Source organism: Lissotriton helveticus, chromosome 4_1 (genome assembly GCF_964261635.1).
Source record: "Lissotriton helveticus chromosome 4_1, aLisHel1.1, whole genome shotgun sequence".
Lineage (NCBI taxonomy): Eukaryota > Metazoa > Chordata > Amphibia > Caudata > Salamandridae > Lissotriton > Lissotriton helveticus.
The window spans coordinates 159,133,631-159,147,701 of NC_136063.1; positions in this window are offsets into that span (position 1 = coordinate 159,133,631).

Genomic DNA, 14,071 nt, shown 5'->3' on the forward strand with positions numbered 1-14,071 from the left:
CCTATTCTTGTGAATGCAAGTTCCTGCCTGTAGTTCTAAAGCGTTCCCGCACATGGCTTTCCATTTTAGAATCTGGACGTTTTATTTTCCTCAGACAGTTGTTTAGAGAAAACTATGATTGCCGTCCCCGCATTGGGTACCAGTGGAGAGGCAGATTTTGTTTATTTATTTATTTATTTATTCAAAGTTTTATATAGCGCAAACAAGATCCCTACAGATATCAGAGCGCTTCACAATGACAGGGTAGGGGCAATAGGACTGAACAGAGGTAATGGGAGCAATGTAGTAGTCACTAACATGAAAGGATAATAATAACATACATAAAACATATCAATATACAGTCAGGTAAACAAGTAATATAAGACGGCACAAATCAAATCAAAATTATCTTTATTCGACTGTCAACAAGTGCAGTCATAAAAGCACATAAAATACGTTTATATACAATTCATTCATAAAAAATTGCAACAGACATATAAAAAAGGGCAATCACAAAAAGATTAAAAGATGCTATAGTCCAATATGAGTGTACTTATTTGGGACATAGTTGCTTGTATAATACAGTTCATCTTGGGATCAACCTTCCATGCTTAGTCTGAACTTCAGGGCTGTTTTTAAAAACTTACAGGTAAAGAAAGTGCTATCGCCATGCAACATTTGGAGATATAAAAGAGCTGGCTTAATTTGCACAAAGTTCAACTTTGTAAGCAAAGGTTTTAAAAACATGCTACGTGGTCTCGAATAGAAAGTACACAGGAATAAAAAGTGAGCCAAATCTTGCGGAGACTTGTTGTCGCAGCCGCAAGGAGGCAACACTTGACCTCTATGGGCTCCACTCGGTACAGCTAACAACAGATGATAAATACCAAAGCGGAATCTGCTCAGCAGGAAGCGCTCATGTCTAGATATGTTCCAGGATAAATATGGTTCAGAGCGCACACAAGTCTTAGTTAAAATATGGCTCCTTACGCTGGCCTTCTTCAACTCAGTTTCTTCCCTATCAAGGTGTCGATTTAGTAGGAAAATATCCTTTACAGAGTTAACATCTTTCTTAGTAATATGCTGAGGTGTTAGGTAAAGATCCAACCTGCCCAGATCTTTACAACAATTTCTAATGTATTTCAGCCAGGGTATCTTGAGTTGCCCTTCCCAAGTGAGGGCTTCGGCGAGAATGTTATGGGTCAGTGGTATTGAGACATTGAGCCAACAGTTCAACCAACAGAGCAGAGGATTTACAGCAATTTTATCTCCTAGGTACGATGTGCCTAGTTCCTCATGAACGGAGAAATTAGCGGTACTTTTTGGTAAACTCAGGACCTGTTTCAGGAAGTTATTTTCAAGAGTTACAAGGGCGTCAGCTGGTAAAAAGCCCCATAGTTCACTTCCGTAACAGGCAACCGCAACGCTTTTTGCTTGATAAAGCTTCATTACGGCGGACACTGGAGTATTACCCATTTTGCGTGCAAAATCCATTATTCCAGTGTTGGTCCTTAGGATTTCACCTTTCTTTTTAATTATGGCAGGGCCCCAAGTAAGTTTGTGATCAAACAGTACTCCTAGGTAAGAGAAAGTTTTTGTTGGTGGTATGTTTTCCCCGTTAACTGAGAAGGGGTAGCGGTTTTTTGGAGCTGAGCCTACCGTCATAACAAAAGATTTGGAGTTGTTGATGTTCAGGCCACGTGAAGTCATAAATTGAAGAAAGGAATCCAATAGCTTTTGAAGTCCGAGTGCAGTTCTGGATATAAGAACGGCATCGTCCGCATATAGCAGAACCGGCACGCCCTTTTTCCCAATGCGAGGATAATCCGTGTCAGTTTTTAAAAGGTGTTCTTCGAGTCCATTTATATATAAGTTAAAAAGAAAAGGTGCTAAAATACAGCCCTGCCTAACCCCCCGGTTGATTTTAAAGTCTCTCGTTACTTTCAGATCTTTTGTGTACCGGACATTGGCACGAGTGTCGTTATGGAGGTCAGCCAAAAAGTTGATCAAATTATTTTCAACACCCAAGTTCTGCAATACTTCCCAGAGTTTACTCCTATCGACACAATCAAAGGCCGAGGAAAGGTCCATGAAGGCCATGTATAATGTTCCTTCTCTGGCTTGAGTGTATTTGCCACTGATTAAATATAAATTCAGACATTGAGTAGTTGTAGCATGTCCAGGTCTGAATCCCTACTGGGCGGGGGTCATTATATTATTATGTTTGGCCCACGCGTTCAACCAGTTTAGAAGGATCCCACCCACTACCTTTGCAACTGAATTTATCAGAGAAATTGGTCTATAACAGGCCGCTTTTGTTCTGTCACCCTTTTTATATACAGGGATGATAGTAGATGCTCCCCAGGACTTAGGAGCACCCACTACGGCCCCAGCGTTAATGACAGCTGTGAGAATTGGGGCCCAAAAAATGATGTTATATTTAAATAAGTCCGGTGGAAGACCGTCTGGGCCCGGAGCTTTATTTCTAGAAAGACCATGAATCCCTAATTCAACTTCTTGGGTGGTAAAGTGTAGTGGAATACTTTCGGGAAGATGAAGTGGTTGCAAAGTCTGTGGAGCGTCACTCTTAAAAATGGAACTGAAATGGGAAATCCAGTCATTCTTGGGTATGACTGTTCCAAGGCTCTCGGCATTCGGGTCATCAAAGAGTGGTTTATTGATTATACTCCAAAACTTCGAGCTATTGCCCAAGGTTGAAGGATCAAGCAGAGACTCCCAAGTTTTAGTTTTTATAGACTTTTTACGAAATGCAAGGGCGTTTTTGTATTCTGCACGAAGGGCCTTGATGAGTGCAGAGTCTCTTGGCTTGTTCTTGAGGGCAGCTTTTAGATTTCGATTAGCTGAGGAACAGGCATGATCAAACCATCGAGGGTATTGGACAGTTGTTCCCTTAACAGATACGGTCAGCAATTGATCAATCCTTTTAGACACCACTGCAAAGGCAGATAGGATGGATTCCGGGGGAGCGGAATTTGAGGCACAAAGCTTGAGTTCGGTTTCACAGTGCTTAACAACAGTCTCATACAATTTGTCACTGTTTATCAGATTCCATTTCAGGCGGCGGTTATTGTTGTCCGGCTTAAGTACCCCTGGATCCTTGATGTTTTTTCGGAGTACAAAGGGGCCACGTTGTAACTCAAGATGTAGAGAGTTGTGGTCACTGTGAATACTTTCAAGGATGTCAAAGTTTAAAACCTGTTGGACCACACCAGCTGAAAGGAGGATGTGATCTATGAAAGAACCTGACTCAGATCCTTTATTGGTAGGATTTTTGAAGGTAAAAGAGTCGTCTTTCAGGGATAGTGCCATGGTCAGATTCATGGTGTCCATTAAGGTATTCAGTTTTGTTCCGCGATGGCAGTGAGTAAAGTGAGGACCTATTTTAAGTCCACAGCCCAAGGAGCCCAGAGGTGTTATAAGAGGGCTACCGCAAATGTGCGTGTTGAAGTCACCAAGGAGTATTTTATCCTGGGGCAATTTTTTCCGATTATCACTTAGGTGATTTAGAAGAGTATCGATGTTACATTCGCTCGGAATAGAAACAGAATTGTAGAAGTTGACCAGGGTTATTCCTTTCTTCCCCTTTCTGAGGACCAAGATCTGGATGTTCCTGCTATCCAGCTGCACACAGTTAATCTCTGATATAAGAGACAGACTAATAAATGTTGCTAAGCCCCCCTTTGCCCTACCACTAGGCGATGGTGATGCATGAACAAAGAAGCTATAAAATCCCTCAATAAAGATATTACTGTCTACTAGCCAGGTTTCCTGAAAACATAGGATGGTGTACTTCTTGACAAAGGATACCCACATCGGGTCATTGATTTTAGAGGCCAGTCCTGCAATGTTCCATGACAGTATTTTGATTGGATTGGAATCATTGTGATCTGAAGTTGATGCAGGGATTACATTAGTAGAATGATGCAATTGTGAGTTGACATTTGTTACTGGGTTCATCCTATGATATGTGAAGGTAGATGAATACTGAGAGACTGTAGAGATAGAGGGACTACATACTTCAGATAACGGAGGGGCAGGAATATGTTCTACTGGGGGGCTAGCTAGATAACTAGATCTCGTCATAATAGGAATATTAGCTAAACTGACCTCTGGGGTGAACGAGGTTGTTAATAAATTGGCCTTACATTCTACAAAGTTATCTAGCCTATCAGGGCATGAGAGAAGAGGCGGGTCAGATGGCAGTCAATCAACCTCATCCAGTTGGTCGTGGTTGTAGAGTGCATCATATCTATTGGCCGTTGGGAACCCATAGTCATTATACTGTAAATTAGAATGATTATATGCTCGATGAAAACTGTACCCTTGTCTATCAGCTATTACTGTTGGTTGGTAATTATACGTTTTGTTTACCCAAGGGTGAGCGTGAGGGTACGGCTCTAGACCCACTGGTATGCCTTGATAAGGTAAGACAGGGGCCGACCAGGGTTGATAGTTTAGCTGTGACATAAAAGGTCCTTCTTGAGTGTAATTAAATTTAGTTTTATTCCTTTGGGTATCTGAGCGAACTGGATAGAAATAGCTTGGACCCATAGTACGGATCAGGCTGTTTGTCACGGGGCTCTTCCAGTCTGCAATAAATGTTGCCGCTCCTATGTATTTAAAGGTGACCACAATGCAGTCGCCCTCTGTGGATTTGAAACGAGTACCCACCCACTCTACTCTTTTAACATATTGGATGGTTCCTGTTATATTGGGAGGAAGAGGCCTGTGTGTAGTTAGCCATTGCATTACTTTGTTCTTCAGTTCCTCCCGTGTTTCCTCTCTATTTTCGTCTACTTTCGGTACCCCAATCATAACTATTGTGTAGGGATTAGACTGTGGTGGTAAATTTATGTATGATACTGATCGTGTTGTGGTGGGTCTAGGTGGCTGTGCTCCTGTTACTTTTGTCTGGGTGTTAACATTTGGGGGAGCCGTATGTCTTATATTCTCAGTTATTCCTGTGTTTGTATTAGGTGGATGACCCTCTGTTGCCCACTCACTATCATCGTCATCCTCACCTACTTGGGTGTTTAGCGTGTTGACTATGGGTATCGTTGTGATCGCAACAGTAGGATGAGCTGTTTGAGAGCTTGTCGTCAAGTCAGTTGTGGGGGGACTCTGATGCTGTGTTTTTTTTTGATTTTTCTGTGTTCTTTGATGAATCACATTGTTTTTTTAAAGTTTTTGAGTTTTTTACATTTAGAGTTGTAGAGGCTGGAACAAAGATAGTTGGTGGATTAGGTGTTTTAAGTAATCTAAGAATACTGGATGATATGTCATTTGAGCCCTCTCGAATTTACTCAAGGCCTTCTCAATGTTGGCAATCTGCTGACTAATAGGTTGTAGGAGTGATTTAATTAAAGTTTCAATCTCTCTCATGGATGGTATGTTCGTGCTGCTCTTCTTATCTATATGTCCTGTTTCCTCGTTGACCAAAAAACTACCTGTGTTGATCTTAGTGTTTCCATGTACATCATGATCCTGTAAGGCAGTTAATGTTGACCCCCCACATGTTGATTCAGTGGGTTTCTCCAGGCTTGTTTTCTGCCACATGTCTTTAATTGAGCGTTTGGGTTTGCCTGAGAGGAGATGGATCTTCCTCATAGGAAGTTTAATTCTACGCTTTTTCCGTTTGCCCTTTAAAAGGTTAAGTTGTTTGAAAGTTTGTAATTCTGTTAAGTCAGTGACCGATAGAGCGCTCACCTCAGGATGAGCATCCAAAACTAAAGATGTAACCTTTTCCTGATGGTCATTATTTGCACTGTTAGTTAAAATCATAAGACTGTTATCCAAGTTATTCTCCATTAACTCAGTGGACAGAGATTTAGACGTTATTTCTTTGACATGTGACCTTGGTAATTCCGAAAATGATTGCAACAGTAGAGACTCCTGCGATGAGGCAGTGTCATCTATGTTTTGGTCTTCATTAGTAGTGTGCATAGACAAATCTGGGAAGCATAAATTTGGTGTCAGAGAGAGACGCCTCTCAGTGTTCTGAATAGCATCCGCTACAACATTTATGTTTTTTTGGAGCATTTTGTCTATAGCGGTTATAGTGGGTAGAGGTGTACTCACTGTTTTAAGTCTGCTAGTAGATCTTGTAGCCATCGGTGTTTTTAGCGTTTTGGTCATCCTTAAACAGTGAATGATGCCCCGTTCTCCGTGTATGGATTATAGTGGATGTGACTTGAGGGTCCTGACAGTCGTGCTTAGGGGGGTGGCCCGACCCGGCCACTTCGCGCCCCTGAGGGCCCCAGAGGGCCCGCCCTTTGCCCGGGCTTCGCCCCGGGCACTCCCGCGCGCTCCCGCGATGCGGGGGTGACGCTTCCTTTATGCGCCGCCTGGCGCGATGACAAGGCGGCTGGCGCCGCTAGGCCTGCTGGGGGGTGTAGTTTAGAGTCCCCCTCCGCTCGGCGGCCGCAGTTCTTACTCCAACGCGGCGGCGGGAGGGGTACGCTGCAGACAGCAGACAGGTAGGCTTAAGGGGGTCTGCTCACCCTCGTTGGTCTCCTCGTTTAGGTTCTCTTGGCCTCTAGTGCAGGTCCGGTCAGTTACAGCGCGTCACCCGCTCAGCCGGGGTGACGCTTCCTTTATGCACCGCCTGGCGCGATGACAAGGCGGCTGGCGCAGCTAGGCCTGCTGGGGGGTGTAGTTTAGAGTCCCCCTCCGCTCGGCGGCCGCAGTTCTTACTCCAACGCGGCGGCGGGAGGGGGACGCTGCAGACAGCAGACAGGTAGGCTTAAGGGGGTCTGCTCACCCTCGTTGGTCTCCTCGTTTAGGTTCTCTTGGCCTCTAGTGCAGGTCCGGTCAGTTACAGCGCGTCACCCGCTCAGCCGGGGTGACGCTTCCTTTATGCGCCGCCTGGCGCGATGACAAGGCGGCTGGCGCCGCTAGGCCTGCTGGGGGGTGTAGTTTAGAGTCCCCCTCCGCTCGGCGGCCGCAGTTCTTACTCCAATGCGGCGGCAGGAGGGGGACGCTGCAGACAGCAGACAGGTAGGCTTAAGGGGGTCTGCTCACCCTCGTTGGTCTCCTCGTTTAGGTTCTCTTGGCCTCTAGTGCAGGTCCGGTCAGTTACAGCGCGTCCAAGCGCGGCACAAGTCATTGATCCCACTACAGAGGTGTTCAGGTACACCTTGGGTGTGTTGAAGGCTTATACCAGTGTTTTAGTATAGAGAGAGCACTGAGTGGGGGCATCGGGAGGGTGAATCAGTGACCCAACGTGTATCCTATATTGGTCGGTAGTAAGAAAGTAGTGTAGTAGTGTCTCCATCAAGTAGAGGTATAGTGCCAAAGGACAAGGTGAGCATTGACACAAGGCAATGCAGAGTCTCTGATCCAGCACCTATAAGGTTCAGGAGATCTTGGCCAGAAGGATGGTTTTCACCTCTTTCTTGAAGAGTGCAGTGGAGGACATACGCCTGTTTTCAGGAGGGAGCGTATTCCAGATCCTGGGTGCCATTCCTGAGAAGGAGCGCTTGTAAGTTTTCTCTTTCCGGAATCTACGGGGTTTCAGGAGTAGATTTTTTGAGCTTCTATTGGATCTCGAACCTCCTGATATAGACAACTTTTGAGCGAGGTAGTTGGGTGCATTGTGGTGCACGGCCGCGTGTGTCATAAGGGCAATTTTTAGTTGTATTCTGGCTTCAAAAGGCAGCCATTTTAGGGACTTTAAGTCTGGGGAAATATGCGAATGTTTTCTTGAGCCAGTAATGAGTCTTGCGGCAGCGTTCAGGGAGGCTCTTAAGGGTGCTGTTGTGGATAGCGGGAGTCCGCTGAGGGCCACAATTCCGTAGTCTATTCGAGGGATGACTAACGCTTGTACAGCAGTTTGGAAGTCTTCAGCAGGGAGGAAGGGTTTAATTTTCCTCAGTGTGTTGATTTGGAAATTAGCTGCTTTTGTGGCTTTGCTGACGTGCTGCTGCATGTTGAGCTTGGCGTCCAGTGTGATGCCTAGGGATTTCGCTGAGTCCACGATGGTAGGTTGGACATTGAGTGCTGTTAGGTTGTTGAGCCATGTTTGGGTGGTGGAAATTTTCGCCGGGGGTGAGATGAGAAGGAACTCAGTTTTCAGAGCATTTAGTTTGAGGTGATTATCGGCTAGCCAAGATTGAGTGTTAATAAGCGTGGAATTCAGATGTTTGATATCTTCCGGGGATTGAAGCTTTAGGTACAGTTGTGTGTCGTCGGCGTACATATGGAATTGGACATTAGATGCTTGGAGCAAGGTGGCGAGCGGTTCCATGACGAGGTTGAACAATGTGGGGGAGAGGGAGGATGTTTACATCTCCGTGCTTGGTCCACCATGCAGTCCTGGCAAGGGTCACTGTATTTGCATAAATAAACTCAGATCCCAACCTTACTGCCTGCGTCAGCCATCTTTTGAACACAATGTCGCCTTTCCCAGGTTCAATAAATCTCGAAGCAAAGGTCGATCTGTTTATTATTTTGCGACCAAATGCTGGAACGCGCCTGGAAGAGATGACCCCTCACCTGGCATTAGATAGAAAAGCATTAAATAGCCTGGAGATGAAACTGTGCAAGTACCCTCTTGTGTCATGGCACCAAGACACTTTCTCAGCTACAACTCGCACTTTCCAAGACATGATAACATAACAACATCCACTCTGTTTCAAAGTTGAGGAAACCCAGGTGGTTGTGAGTAAACTTTCAAAAAAGGGACGGATCCATTTTCAATGTCAAGTAGCACCCACAAGGAAATATTGCCAGGAGTGAGGGAACATATCTAGCAAGGGTATCCATGGAAAGGTTGGAAACTGTACGTCAATAACAGGAACTCTTGCGAGAGATTTAACACAAATGTAACTGCAACAAACGGTGGACGGAATGCTGAATGATTCAAACATTCTCCCCTAGTCAAGAGATCTGGGTAAATCCATTGTTCTTTTGCCCACTACGCCACCCCAGCCATATGCAAATCAGTCTTTACCTTGTGCCTCATGGGAAAAGTCCAGACTGAACTGCCAAGCCAGGTCCTCCCTGGACCGGAAACAAGCATCCTGGGACCAATTTTGGGGAATGTCACCCTTCATCAGTCAGGCTAGCTTCAATCCAGTGGCACAGTGAGCAAGGGACCCACGTCTGGGCATACCCATCCCACTTAGGGCTCAGGGTCAAGACTGATTTGCATATGAATTTGAATTAAAAAAAAATATGGCTGGGTTCAAACTGGAATGGCATGGTGAGCAAAAAAAACGATGGATTAAAGCCCAGATCTCTGTACTGGGGTTAATGTAGGACATTGTTCTGCATTCTGTCCATCAATTGTTATTTTTGCAAAATTAACCTTGCATAACCTTCCCTAGGGACAGGAAGTGGTGCCGATTCACTTTGCCAAAAGGCTTGTACATTACAAAATGTCCTGATACTCACCAGGTTTATAAGATCCCACCAGAACACTGTGCTGGAACAGAGGGTTCAGGTCACGGCAATGGCCACGCAGCCCTGGTGGACTCTACATCAAACTTTGGATTTGAAGCACTGGTAACGACTGTGCCGGAGATAATAAGGGACACATATGCAGTTATTGAATGGCCTTGTAGTAATCGATGAATTGCTTTCTATTAGCACGATATTGAAGTCCCTTACACTGAAGTATCTCACGCAAGAGGCAACAATGCACTGCCCTGAATGATCCTCCTTTCCTTAAGTGGTCCTCGCTGCTGTAAATGAAATAAAGCAGGAGTAAAGGACGACAGCTGAACATCTTGACTCCATTGCTGCTTCTCACCACACATGAGATTCTCAGTTTTGTCCCAGCAAGCTTTAAGAAGTTCTCCTGCACCCGAACTAAGGTGGTGGCGAGGCAAGATTCGAGCATGGCCAATATCTCCACCTTCGCACATCTAGGCGAGTGTGTTTAATAACAAATCTAGGTAAGTGTGTTTACTTTGTGTCAAACCGGTAATAATGCTCCAATCCTCCTTCACTGTCCTTTGCACATGTCAAGCTTTCCACTTTAACAACAGTAGTACAACTTACCATGCCAATAATATTCATTTGAATTCCAATCTCTTCTGCCTGCTTCCACCTGGAGAATAGCCGTACAGCCCCAGTATAAAGGCCTTCCTAGGATACAAGAACCGGAGAAGCTCCCTGGGCCAGTGAAATCTACATATATTTGCCCTAGGGAAGAAGGCAGTGCAGGCTTGGCTTTGGCCGGCCCTAGGTCAGAGCAAATCCCTTGTGTGCAAGAACAGGTAAAGGTCCCTTTATGAAGTAGCATGGACTACTCTACAGTCAAGCCAATATGTGTCTGTCCTGGGGACGTCAATGTAGCAAGCAGTGCGCCTTTGTCTTGAGTCAGCACAGTGGAGGTGTCAATCTAGCAAGCAGCATGCCTTTGTCATGAGTCGCCATAGTGGAGTCTGTCAATCTAGTGAGCAGCAGGCCTTTGTCATGAGTCAGCACATTAAAGGTGTCAGACTAGTAAGCAGTGCACCTTTGTCATGAGTCAGTACAGTAGAGGTGTCAATCTAGCGAGCAGCAGCCCTTTGTCATGAGTCAGCCCAGTGGAGGTGTCAATCTAGCGAACAGCATGTCTTTATCAAGAGTCAGCACAGTGAAGGTGTCAATCTAGTGAGCAGCAGGCCTTTGTCATGAGTCAGCACATTAAAGGTGTCAGACTAGTAAGCAGTGCACCTTTGTCATGAGTCAGTACAGTAGAGGTGTCACTCTAGCGAGCAGCAGCCCTTTGTCATGAGTCAGCCCAGTGGAGGTGTCAATCTAGCGAACAGCATGTCTTTATCATGAGTCAGCACAGTGAAGGTGTCAATCTAGCGAACAGCACACCTTTGTCATGAGTCAGCACATTAAAGGTGTCAGACTAGTAAGCAGTGCACCTTTGTCATGAGTCAGTACAGTAGAGGTGTCAATCTAGCGAGCAGCAGCCCTTTGTCATGAGTCAGCCCAGTGGAGGTGTCAATCTAGCGAACAGCATGTCTTTATCATGAGTCAGCACAGTGAAGGTGTCAATCTAGTGAGCAGCACACCTTTGTCATGAGTCAGCACATTAAAGGTGTCAAACTAGTAAGCAGTGCACCTTTGTCATAGGTCAGCACAGTAGAGGTGTCAATCTAGCGAGAAGCAGGCCTTTGTCATGAGTCAGCACAGTAAAGGTGTCAATCTAGCGAACAGCGCACCTTTATCATGAGTCAGCACAGTAGAGGTGTTAATCTAGTGAGCAGCACGCGTTTGTCATGAGTCAGCATATTAAAGGTGTCAAACTAGTGAGCAGTGCACCTTTGTTATGAGTCAGCACAGAAGAGGTGTCAATCTATCGAGCAGCAGGCCTTTGTCATGAGTCAGCACAGTGTAGGTGTCAATCTAGTGAGCAGCGCATCTTTATCATGAGTCAGCACAGTGAAGGTGTCAATCTAGCGAGCAGCATGCCTTTGTCAAGAGTCAGCACAGTGAAGGTGTCATTCTAACGAGCAGCGCACCTTTATCATGAGTCAGCACAGTAGAGATATCAATCTAGCAAGCAGCACGCCTTTGTTATGAGTTAGCACAGTGAAGGTGTCAATCTAGGGAACAGCATACCTTTTTCATGAGTCAGCACAGTGAAGGTGTCAATCTAGCGAGCAGCGCTTCTTTATCATGAGTCAGCACAGTGAAGGTGTCAATCTAACGAGCAGCGCACCTTTATCATGAGTCAGCACAGTAGAGGTGTCAATCTAGCGAGCAGCACGCCTTTGTTATGAGTCAGCACAGTGAAGCTGTCAATCTAGGGAGCACCGCGCCTTTTTCATGACTCAGCACAATAAAGGTGTCAATCTAGCGAGCAGTGCACATTTATCATGAGTCAGTACAGTAGAGGTGTCAATCTAGCGAGCAGTGTGTCTTTATCATGAGTCAGCACAGTGAAGTTGTCAATCTAGGGAGCAGCGCAATTTTATCATGAGTCAGCACAGTAGAGGTGTCAATCTAGCGAGCAGCGTGTCTTTATCATGAGTCAGCACAGTGAAGGTGTCAATCTAGCGAGCAGCACACCTTTGTTATGAGTCATGAAGAACTGAAATCTTCATTCTCAGGGAATACTTACTAATAGAAAAAGAACTTGGCACAGAAGCTGAAAATATGAAAAGACATCTTTATTAAATTTAACAAGTGAGGCCACGTCACACAGAAGCCGTAGCAACTGAATGAGGTAGTCTGAGGAATACAGAAAACAGAGGCCTTATATATATGCTCAGGGTTACAAGACTCAGCATGAAAGTAAGGGGCAGTCCTTGCTTTTGCAAGCCCATAATCAATCATTGAACAAACCCAACATTCTTCTTTAGATAAGCCGGACAAACCCATAATAAGAAGGACCACAACCCATATCGTAAACAGACCATAAAAGAAGGAACAGAAACAGATAAGAAGCAGGATAAGGGGTGTGTGTGTGCATGCCAAACTCTACAAGGTGTGACCGCTCAGCCCTCCACAGGGCTTGGTCGCCCCACTCACTGCTGCCGCTCCTGCCTGCCTTTGCCGCCTCCTGCCTGCAGATTCCTTCGCTCGCTGCAGGCTGCTCCTGGGAATTTCCCGCTGCTCCTGGGAATTTCCCGCTGCCCGCTGCTTCTCGGAATTTCCCGCCGCTGCCTCCCTGCGGTTCCGCCCCCCTGTGATTCCATTCGCCGCCCCGCTCCCGCCACCCAGCTGCTCCTCCCTCCCGGCTCCTTACTTATGACGCCCCCAGAGCGACCGCGCAGCGGACGCGCGCAGCGGGAGCACCGATTGAGCGCCGAAGGTGCGCCAAAGGTAAGCCCGTCTGCGCCCGTCCGTGCCTGGACCGCGCCCAGCGCCAGGACCCCTGGCCCTCCCCGCCGAGGCAAGACGACCCGACTGACATACGACGCCGCCACTCTCAACGCACTCAATGCCGGCCGGACCCACGCCTGCTGCCAAGCCACCCCGAGACGCACCCACGGACCCTTCACCTGCTGCACCTGCAAGTTCACCTGCCTCCGAACCTGCCCCGCACCCGCCAAGACAAACACCAGCAGCAACCACCTTAAGTGCATCCTGATCAACACCCGCTCCGTCCACAGACACGCCGTGGAACTCTGGAACCTCCTCGACGCTACATCACCGGACGTCGCCTTCCTCACGGAAACCTGGATGAACGCCTCCTCTGCACCCGACATCGCCATCGCCATCCCGGACGGGTACAAGATCATCAGGAGGGACCACATCAACCAGACCGGAGGTGGCATCACCATCGTCGACAGGAAAACCATCTGCATCACGACCGACGCCAACGACTCCTTCGCCGCAGCCGAACATCTCCACTTCCAGATTCACACCGACCCTAAGACGACCCTCAGAGGCACCCTCGTCTACAGACCCCCGGGACCACGCCCACAATTCAGCGAAGACATCACAGACTTCATCAGCCCGCACGCCCTCCCCTCCACTGACTACATCCTCCTCGGGGACCTCAACTTCCACCTGGAGAACAACAAGGACCGCAACACCACCGCCCTGCTGGAAAACCTCGCCAACCTCGGACTCAAGCAACTGGTCAACACCCCCACCCACTACGCCGGCCACACGCTTGATCCCGTCTTCTCTTCCAGCAAGTACATCACCTTCAGCCATGCCACCGGACTCCACTGGACCGACCACAGCTGCGTCCACTTCAGCTTCAACAGATCCACGACTCACCACCACCCGCAACAGGTACCTCACAGGAATTGGAGCAAGATCACCGCAGACCAGCTCACCACCTCCCTCAGCCAGAGCCCACCCGCCAACACAACGGACCCCAACGAAGCAGCCCGCAACTTCACACAGTGGCTGACCGCCTGCGCCGACGACCTCGCGCCACTAAAGAACCCTCCCAGCAGACCCAGAAGCAAGAAGGCATCCTGGTTCACCGACGACCTCAAGGACTCCAAGAAGACCTACCGCACCCTCGAGAAAGCCTGGCTCCTCGACCGGACCACCGGCAACATGACCGCCCTCAAACACGCTACCCGCAAGCACCACCAGCTCATCCGCACCACCAAGAAGAAATCCCTAAAGGAACGACTGCACAACAACGCCCACGACAGCAAAGAGC